We start from the raw sequence: 10,577 nt of genomic DNA, 5'->3' as shown, positions 1-10,577 counted from the left end.
TCATGGAATCCTGCCACTCCAATCCCTCAAATTTGGAAAGAATATCCTTGCTGTCCTTGATGTAAGCCGGAAGTCTCTGTACCAAGGGTTGCAGAAAGCCATCCACATATTGCGACAGCCTCTCAGTGGGGGAATTGATCCCAGCGATTATGGGTCGCCCTGGTGGAAACGGACCACCCTTGTGAACCTTCGGTAGGACATAGATGCATGGAAATGTGGGCTCCACGACTGTCAAATATCTATGTTCCTTTTCATCCAGGAGCCCTATTTCCCGCCATTCGAAAAGTCTGTTGTTGATATAACCACACAGTTGTTTAATGGGGTTAGCAGTTAATCTCGTGTAACATGTTGTATCCGAAAGTTGTCTCTCTATCTCACTCATATAGTCTGTTTTTTCCATGACGACCACATTGCCCCCTTTGTCGGCCTCTCGAATGACCAATGTGGGGTTTGCTTTTAGTTCCTTGAGAGCCTGTTTCTCGGCCAGAGATAGATTAAATGTTGTTGTATTATTTTTGGTGTGTGTAGCCTTCATGTTATGTAAGTCGTGGCATACCCTACTATGAAAGATATCAATATTGGGATGTGTCCCTATTGGTATGAACTTAGATTTCTCTTTAAGGTTGCTGTTTACACTTAGATCTTCCGTCAAGTCAAGTTCAATACGTAAATCCTCCATATCTATTTCTGTCTCAAATTCAATCGAGAGCATAGCTTTGAGGGCATTAAATTCTGAAACCGTTTGTTCAACATGAGGTTGTTCGGAATTAGTTTCCACACGTGGAGGCAAAGAGTTTGCAAAATGATCTTTTAATTTCAGGTGACGTACAAATTTATACACATCAACAAAAATGTCAACATCATTCCCTGTTTGTGTCGGGCAAAACCCAAGTCCCTTACCGAGAACCGACATTTCATTATCAGTGAGATCTTTTTTTGAGAGATTAACAATTTTCAATTCATCAGTCCTATTCATCCCCGATTCCCCTATTTCCTGATTCCTCCCTTCCTTGTTCTGATTGTCCTCTCTGGAATTTCGTTTACAGGTTTGTTTGAGGCGCTGTTCCTGCCATCTCCTACCACCCCTTCTTGTCTTATGTCTTTTCCCATAACCCTTCCCCCTACCCTGACCTTCTCCATTTCTAATAAAAAAGACGAAGTCTGGATATTCTCTGCTGGTTTGGGGGTTGGCGTCTCTGGGGTTATGGAGCTAACAGAGGATGAAATTGATGACACACTGCCCGTGAATGATGATGATCCCAGGGTATCCTCACGTTGTCTCTTTCCCTCCCCTGTCACCTTGATATTGTCATATTTCCGGGCAAATGTGTACACCCTTCCATCCCTATAGTCTCTATCATCCCTGCGTATTTTCTTCACTTTCTTGTCTTTAAGGTAAATGAGATGATCGTCCAAGATCTTGTTCAAGATTTCATAATTTTTCTCAATCGTTTCCTTGGGATCCATAGAGGCTATCTCGGTCTCTAGTTCAGTAATCTCCTGTTGTAGTTTTTTTCCTTTTCCCTCCGCATTTTTTATAAGGATTTTCATCATCACGAATGAAGCATCGTGAAGGTTTTTTTCCCAGTCCCTAAGGTCATCCTCTTCTAAGTTTTCAAAAGTGGGGAAGATTAAAATTCTCAAACCCCTTGGAATTTTGTCATTTTCCATATACTTAGCTAAAGTGGTGCCATCCCACCACCTTGCCATTTCTGCCTTTTTTAATCTTTCAAGCTTTTGAAATTTGATTTTTAAGCCCTCAGGGCTCGGGGTTGCAGTTGTGGTACCCCCGGTCCCAGGGCTGTTGCCGAATAAGTCCTGTGCCAACTCATGTCTTCTGTCCTTAAACTGAGCCATATTTGTGCTAATATCGGGAGGCTGATTATACGCAACAAAGTGTCCCACTAAATAGTATGAGAGCTAAATCCGTGCTAACAGGGGTGACAAAGTATATATCATCAAACACAAAGCTAGCGGTGGCCCTCTAGGACAGCACCGGATTTGAAAATTACCCAATGTCGGTTATGGTGAAATAATCTAATCACCGCAAGTGTGCAAACTTGGTGGACACCCGCCAGCACAATGTCGTTCCAGAAGCTGGAAAATACATGTACAATTACCAAACCAAATGCACCACTTTTAAAACTATAGATTAAATCAAAATCAAATTCATAAGCAGTTTTTATGTTTTTACAAAAGATTTACTTTTATTCTTCGATAAATTCCACACTTTAAAACTCAAAGTTATCCAGAACAGCCGGAACAGCCGACGCGTTTCGTCCACCAAAGGACTTCTTCAGGGCTGTAATAGATATATACAAAGACGTTCTTTTTAAAAAAACCTTATTTTAGCAAAAGGACAAGACACAAGTGGACATTACAACAAAACACATATTATGCTTAAAGTTTTAGCTAAGCATTATCAGACGTCTCTATAAGTGTTCACTTAAAAGGGTTATACACTCCAATACCAATGCAATCATAACATATTAGGTGTTGAACCATTGCATTCGGAAGTTTATAATTGTACAAAATGACACAATAAAAGACATTCATAGATAAGTACATAAAATCAGTGTACATATAGCCATCTACGTGAGGCTTTTTGTCAATAGACATTTTTTGCGTGGGAGCACTCCTCTCGAGATGTTACAACACCAGCATGGTTAAGGGAACTCCCAACCCGAGATGGGATGACAAAGGGAAGGAACAAAAAACCAAATATGATCAGAAAAAGTCTGAAAATGGGGGAGGACGGGGAAGAAGGAGAGGGGAGGGAACGCAAGGAAGGGTCAATTATCAATATCACATTTACTTATCTCAAAGCCCGAAAAGGGCATGAAGGGAATATAAAATGTATACACACCAAAAAGGATTGTTCAGTGTGATGTGCAAGGTATTTTTCATAAATTGATCTTGATCTTGAAAAACCTCACAATTGCCAACGTCCACAGTATTGAGGTTCAAGGTAAATATATCTAAGGAGACAAATATAATATATATGTGTCCACAATTAGGTCAAAGGCCTGATAGAAAAATAGAAAGTCAGCGTATAAACATGTAAGTCAAATGAACAGTACTCACTTTATATCAGAAATACAAGTGTCGCAAACGTTAATGCCAATTTATGTATAGTAGAAAACACGTCCAATTAAGAACGGGCAGTGAAGGCCAGTCAGATTCGATTATCGTCCAATAGGTTAGGCATATGTAGAAGGGTGAAGATACCTATAATAGAGAGGTGGACAACATGTATGTATCCCAAAGTGACCTTGGTTGTGAGTTTTCAAGCATAGAAAACTTAACAATCTTATCAATTGATAATGGTGCGTATAGTCTAAATGGATTATTGTAATAAAGGAAACATTTGCCTCAAAATAAGAGGGTGGAAAAAGAAAAAGATAAACAAATGATCAAAGAGCGATCCCTAATGTTGGGATTACCATCATAACATAATCTGGGGGTTTAATACACGAAAAAGTGTGATTCTAGTGCAACGGCCGCCATCTTGGAGTAGTCTGCAGCGCATTTTCAGTCAATACATATCCCATATTATGCTTGCATCTAGCTACACCTTAGCGCCTCTATTCTGAAGAGTGCAACAACAGTTGATGGAGGCCCACTATAGAAGCCAAAGGCCACAACCTTTAAGCTTATATATGCTATAATATTCCTAAAAGTAGCACACTGAGAGGTTAGGGTTGTGTCATTACCTACATTAATATAAGGCATGAGAAAAAAAAAAAAAAAAACCCGGGGCATGTGGCTACACAACTGTAAACTCACTCATCTTTTTATTAGAAACATATAGATCGACCTAGGCTGATACAAATTCACGTGGTGTTATTTATAGATGAAAAAGTGAAGAAATAAACCATCTCCTAGCCCACCAAGTATCCAGAAAACAGAAATGAACACTCCAAGACTACCCTCTATCCAGTAAGTAGAGATGATAAGTGTCCATTGACAATCCAGCGCTTACCAAAAATTCGTATCTCCAGGGAGGGTCAGACATCCACCCATCCCATCAGGCAGCCGTGGGACCTCCAATGGGAGAGTCCCATATATATAGTACATCTAATTTGGCGGAAAAGGTTGCACCTGGTTCGGCCAAGTCCCACCCAAAGTAGCGCGATGAAGGAAATGGTAACAAGATACCGTAAACATGGGCGCCATCTTTAAAAAAAACCGACCGTCAGTAGTTGGTGGTTTGTATGTATCGGGAATGTATTGAGAGTCTAAATTCAGCACGAGTCCCCCCTTCACGGGGGACATTCCTATAAGAACGATGATTGAAAAACATTCGCGAGCCCCCAGCGTTTATGCCAGACATGTGTTAGGAACCCCGTTTAAAAAATAGGCATAACGCGGTATGATGAGTATATTTTGATAGAATGATGAAACCAGAAAGATAAGTGTGTAGGCGGAGACAAAACGAAAAAGAAAGGGATGGTGAAGATAGGTAATTACACCACCTCAGTAAGCGCGATCCCCAGAACCCAAGCGGTGTATTCTTTATTTGAAAGTCGCCATATTGGAATGGTTAAAGGGTATTGAGATGAACATGAATTCGTAAGACAGCGCCGTCATTAAATGCGAAAACAACCTCTGTCAAATAAACAGCATAGCGCGATGTTGAGAATATATATAACGAAACAAGAGAACCAGTAAACAACCGTATAAGCGCAGATATTAAAGGAAATGAAATTGAATAGACCCTAGCATAGGAACCGCCTGATATAACGGCCGCCATATTGGAATAGTCAAACGTGTCATAAGGGTGTATATGTAACCCGTACTTTGTAACCCCTCCTAAACCCCTCAGTAAGGCAATATCCATTTAGATGGGGATCATTTCAATCAAGTCGTAATATATCCCTGAGAGAGGTGTGTTTGTAGGTCTATATTTAAGTTTATTGATTTAAACCATAATTATCAATACATTGCTGTGCCATGGTATACGGGCCAATACTTAGAACTGTTCAAAGGAACAATGTCAACAAGGATCACAAAAGGATAGAAGGAGTCCCAAAATATGTTCAAAAAACATTCATAGGGATCGAAATGTTACCTCTTAACAAGGAATGAAGGCCCTCCATATGGGGGACGCAAATGAATTCATGTTGGGAAAAGTAATGAATCGATGAGAACACCAAAATACACCAAGGATGAAAGTTAGGCCGAAAAAGGACACTGTAAAAGGGTCTGAGTATAAGCGCCCTAGCGGCGGAGAGGGATAATAAAGATATATATGGGGGGGTAAAAGTAATGTTGCAAAAAACCACAAAGACAACCAAATTGTAATTACAATCTGGATCAGAGAATGTAACATATAAAGAGGGGTGCCCCTTGACACTGTAAATCAGATCCAGATTTTCGAAACACATACACAAAACCCCTGCAGGGAAACATGTGGATATACCCCTCTTACATTGATCATAAAAGGGGAAATATAACCAGTATAATACTACCCAAGTGTGTGTTCCCTAGTCTTTTGTAATGCTGAGTTAGGAGTGTCTCAAGAATGTATATAAGAGGTCTGAGGGCATTAGAGAAAATAGTGCATCTCTGATTCACTATTATGTCCCATCTCGACACAGCGGAGTTTACAAATCCAGCCGGCCTCGTTCCTTCTTAAGGCAAGTTCCCTGTTTCCTCCTCGGGGTGACACTGGTATATGGTCTATGCCAAGGAACCATAGTTCATTGGACTTGTGTAGTTTTTCTTGGAAATGGAGAGTAAGGGGGTATCTGGAGTCACCGTTGTTTATTGCTCTTTGGTGTTCCTGTATTCGGATCCTAAGTTCCCTTTTGGTACTGCCCACATATATTTTGTTACAGGGACATCCTAGAATGTATGTAACAAATGTGGTTCTACATGTTATGATGTGTCTGATCTCGTATGTCCTTTCAGTGTTAAATTGGAAAGTACGCATTCTATTTTTTCCTATTTTGCAGACACAACATTTAGTACAAGTGTAGAAACCCCCTTGGCCCTCTCTCATCCAGTTAGAATTATTCGACGACCTAATCAAGCTAGGGCAGAGCATATTTCTCAGGCTTTGACCGCGTCTGTAAGTGATTCTGGGGTTTCGTGTGATCGAGTCCCTGAGGCCCGGGACATCCTCTAGGAGTCTCCAATGTTTGCGGAGGATATTATAGATCCTACTGCTGTCTCTGTTATACCCTGTAACCAAAGCCACGGGTAAGTTTTCCCCCCTCCTTGTGCGTGGAGTTCTCTCTTCTAGTGTCTTCTCGCGTTTGATGTTCAGTGCCCTCTTCTCTGTTCTGTTCATAAGGGTCACGGGATAACCCCTAGCCAGGAATCTTTTCTTGGTTTCTGTAATGTGGTGTATGAAAGAGTCTTGGGTGCTACAGATCCTTCTCATTCTTACCATCTCCCCGAAAGGGATATTATTTACCACGTGTCGGGGGTGGGCGCTTTCAAAGTGTAAAACACTATTACAGGCGGTGTTTTTTCGATGGACTGTGCTGTGGATCACATTGTTCTTCACGAAAAATTGGATGTCTAAGAAATCTATTTTCTCCTTATTCCAATTCAAAGTGAACTTCACATTATATGGGTTATCATTGAGATAGGTGTAATATTCCAAGAGGTCTGGGACAGGTCCATTCCAGATGATGATAACATCGTCGATGTACCTGCCCCAGAACAAAACATGTTCAGTCCATGTGGCAGAGTGTCTACCCCAGGCATGCACCCGCTCATACCAGCCCATGAAAAGGCCGGCATAAGCGGGCGCAAACCTGGACCCCATGGCTGTGCCCTGCACCTGCTGATACCACCTGTTGTCATGGAGAAAATAGTTTTTGGACAGAATTATATCTGTCATCTCCATGAGCATATCATTGTGAGCCAGGTGGTCAGCCGTCCTCTGACCCAAATAAAATTCCAAGGCCCTGACACCAAACTCCTTCTTTATGCAGGTATAGAGGCTGGTTACGTCCAATGTGACAAAAGTCATGGAATCCTGCCACTCCAATCCCTCAAATTTGGAAAGAATATCCTTGCTGTCCTTGATGTAAGCCGGAAGTCTCTGTACCAAGGGTTGCAGAAAGCCATCCACATATTGCGACAGCCTCTCAGTGGGGGAATTGATCCCAGCGATTATGGGTCGCCCTGGTGGAAACGGACCACCCTTGTGAACCTTCGGTAGGACATAGATGCATGGAAATGTGGGCTCCACGACTGTCAAATATCTATGTTCCTTTTCATCCAGGAGCCCTATTTCCCGCCATTCGAAAAGTCTGTTGTTGATATAACCACACAGTTGTTTAATGGGGTTAGCAGTTAATCTCGTGTAACATGTTGTATCCGAAAGTTGTCTCTCTATCTCACTCATATAGTCTGTTTTTTCCATGACGACCACATTGCCCCCTTTGTCGGCCTCTCGAATGACCAATGTGGGGTTTGCTTTTAGTTCCTTGAGAGCCTGTTTCTCGGCCAGAGATAGATTAAATGTTGTTGTATTATTTTTGGTGTGTGTAGCCTTCATGTTATGTAAGTCGTGGCATACCCTACTATGAAAGATATCAATATTGGGATGTGTCCCTATTGGTATGAACTTAGATTTCTCTTTAAGGTTGCTGTTTACACTTAGATCTTCCGTCAAGTCAAGTTCAATACGTAAATCCTCCGTATCTATTTCTGTCTCAAATTCAATCGAGAGCATAGCTTTGAGGGCATTAAATTCTGAAACCGTTTGTTCAACATGAGGTTGTTCGGAATTAGTTTCCACACGTGGAGGCAAAGAGTTTGCAAAATGATCTTTTAATTTCAGGTGACGTACAAATTTATACACATCAACAAAAATGTCAACATCATTCCCTGTTTGTGTCGGGCAAAACCCAAGTCCCTTACCGAGAACCGACATTTCATTATCAGTGAGATCTTTTTTTGAGAGATTAACAATTTTCAATTCATCAGTCCTATTCATCCCCGATTCCCCTATTTCCTGATTCCTCCCTTCCTTGTTCTGATTGTCCTCTCTGGAATTTCGTTTACAGGTTTGTTTGAGGCGCTGTTCCTGCCATCTCCTACCACCCCTTCTTGTCTTATGTCTTTTCCCATAACCCTTCCCCCTACCCTGACCTTCTCCATTTCTAATAAAAAAGACGAAGTCTGGATATTCTCTGCTGGTTTGGGGGTTGGCGTCTCTGGGGTTATGGAGCTAACAGAGGATGAAATTGATGACACACTGCCCGTGAATGATGATGATCCCAGGGTATCCTCACGTTGTCTCTTTCCCTCCCCTGTCACCTTGATATTGTCATATTTCCGGGCAAATGTGTACACCCTTCCATCCCTATAGTCTCTATCATCCCTGCGTATTTTCTTCACTTTCTTGTCTTTAAGGTAAATGAGATGATCGTCCAAGATCTTGTTCAAGATTTCATAATTTTTCTCAATCGTTTCCTTGGGATCCATAGAGGCTATCTCGGTCTCTAGTTCAGTAATCTCCTGTTGTAGTTTTTTTCCTTTTCCCTCCGCATTTTTTATAAGGATTTTCATCATCACGAATGAAGCATCGTGAAGGTTTTTTTCCCAGTCCCTAAGGTCATCCTCTTCTAAGTTTTCAAAAGTGGGGAAGATTAAAATTCTCAAACCCCTTGGAATTTTGTCATTTTCCATATACTTAGCTAAAGTGGTGCCATCCCACCACCTTGCCATTTCTGCCTTTTTTAATCTTTCAAGCTTTTGAAATTTGATTTTTAAGCCCTCAGGGCTCGGGGTTGCAGTTGTGGTACCCCCGGTCCCAGGGCTGTTGCCGAATAAGTCCTGTGCCAACTCATGTCTTCTGTCCTTAAACTGAGCCATATTTGTGCTAATATCGGGAGGCTGATTATACGCAACAAAGTGTCCCACTAAATAGTATGAGAGCTAAATCCGTGCTAACAGGGGTGACAAAGTATATATCATCAAACACAAAGCTAGCGGTGGCCCTCTAGGACAGCACCGGATTTGAAAATTACCCAATGTCGGTTATGGTGAAATAATCTAATCACCGCAAGTGTGCAAACTTGGTGGACACCCGCCAGCACAATGTCGTTCCAGAAGCTGGAAAATACATGTACAATTACCAAACCAAATGCACCACTTTTAAAACTATAGATTAAATCAAAATCAAATTCATAAGCAGTTTTTATGTTTTTACAAAAGATTCACTTTTATTCTTCGATAAATTCCACACTTTAAAACTCAAAGTTATCCAGAACAGCCGGAACAGCCGACGCGTTTCGTCCACCAAAGGACTTCTTCAGGGCTGTAATAGATATATACAAAGACGTTCTTTTTAAAAAAACCTTATTTTAGCAAAAGGACAAGACACAAGTGGACATTACAACAAAACACATATTATGCTTAAAGTTTTAGCTAAGCATTATCAGACGTCTCTATAAGTGTTCACTTAAAAGGGTTATACACTCCAATACCAATGCAATCATAACATATTAGGTGTTGAACCATTGCATTCGGAAGTTTATAATTGTACAAAATGACACAATAAAAGACATTCATAGATAAGTACATAAAATCAGTGTACATATAGCCATCTACGTGAGGCTTTTTGTCAATAGACATTTTTTGCGTGGGAGCACTCCTCTCGAGATGTTACAACACCAGCATGGTTAAGGGAACTCCCAACCCGAGATGGGATGACAAAGGGAAGGAACAAAAAACCAAATATGATCAGAAAAAGTCTGAAAATGGGGGAGGACGGGGAAGAAGGAGAGGGGAGGGAACGCAAGGAAGGGTCAATTATCAATATCACATTTACTTATCTCAAAGCCCGAAAAGGGCATGAAGGGAATATAAAATGTATACACACCAAAAAGGATTGTTCAGTGTGATGTGCAAGGTATTTTTCATAAATTGATCTTGATCTTGAAAAACCTCACAATTGCCAACGTCCACAGTATTGAGGTTCAAGGTAAATATATCTAAGGAGACAAATATAATATATATGTGTCCACAATTAGGTCAAAGGCCTGATAGAAAAATAGAAAGTCAGCGTATAAACATGTAAGTCAAATGAACAGTACTCACTTTATATCAGAAATACAAGTGTCGCAAACGTTAATGCCAATTTATGTATAGTAGAAAACACGTCCAATTAAGAACGGGCAGTGAAGGCCAGTCAGATTCGATTATCGTCCAATAGGTTAGGCATATGTAGAAGGGTGAAGATACCTATAATAGAGAGGTGGACAACATGTATGTATCCCAAAGTGACCTTGGTTGTGAGTTTTCAAGCATAGAAAACTTAACAATCTTATCAATTGATAATGGTGCGTATAGTCTAAATGGATTATTGTAATAAAGGAAACATTTGCCTCAAAATAAGAGGGTGGAAAAAGAAAAAGATAAACAAATGATCAAAGAGCGATCCCTAATGTTGGGATTACCATCATAACATAATCTGGGGGTTTAATACACGAAAAAGTGCGATTCTAGTGCAACGGCCGCCATCTTGGAGTAGTCTGCAGCGCATTTTCAGTCAATACATATCCCATATTATGCTTGCATCTAGCTACACCTTAGCGCCTCTATTCTGAAGA

The sequence above is a fragment of the Triturus cristatus genome, chromosome 5_2, assembly GCF_964204655.1.
Source record: "Triturus cristatus chromosome 5_2, aTriCri1.1, whole genome shotgun sequence".
NCBI classification, from domain to species: Eukaryota; Metazoa; Chordata; class Amphibia; order Caudata; family Salamandridae; genus Triturus; species Triturus cristatus.
Note: the sequence above shows the minus strand (reverse complement) of the source record.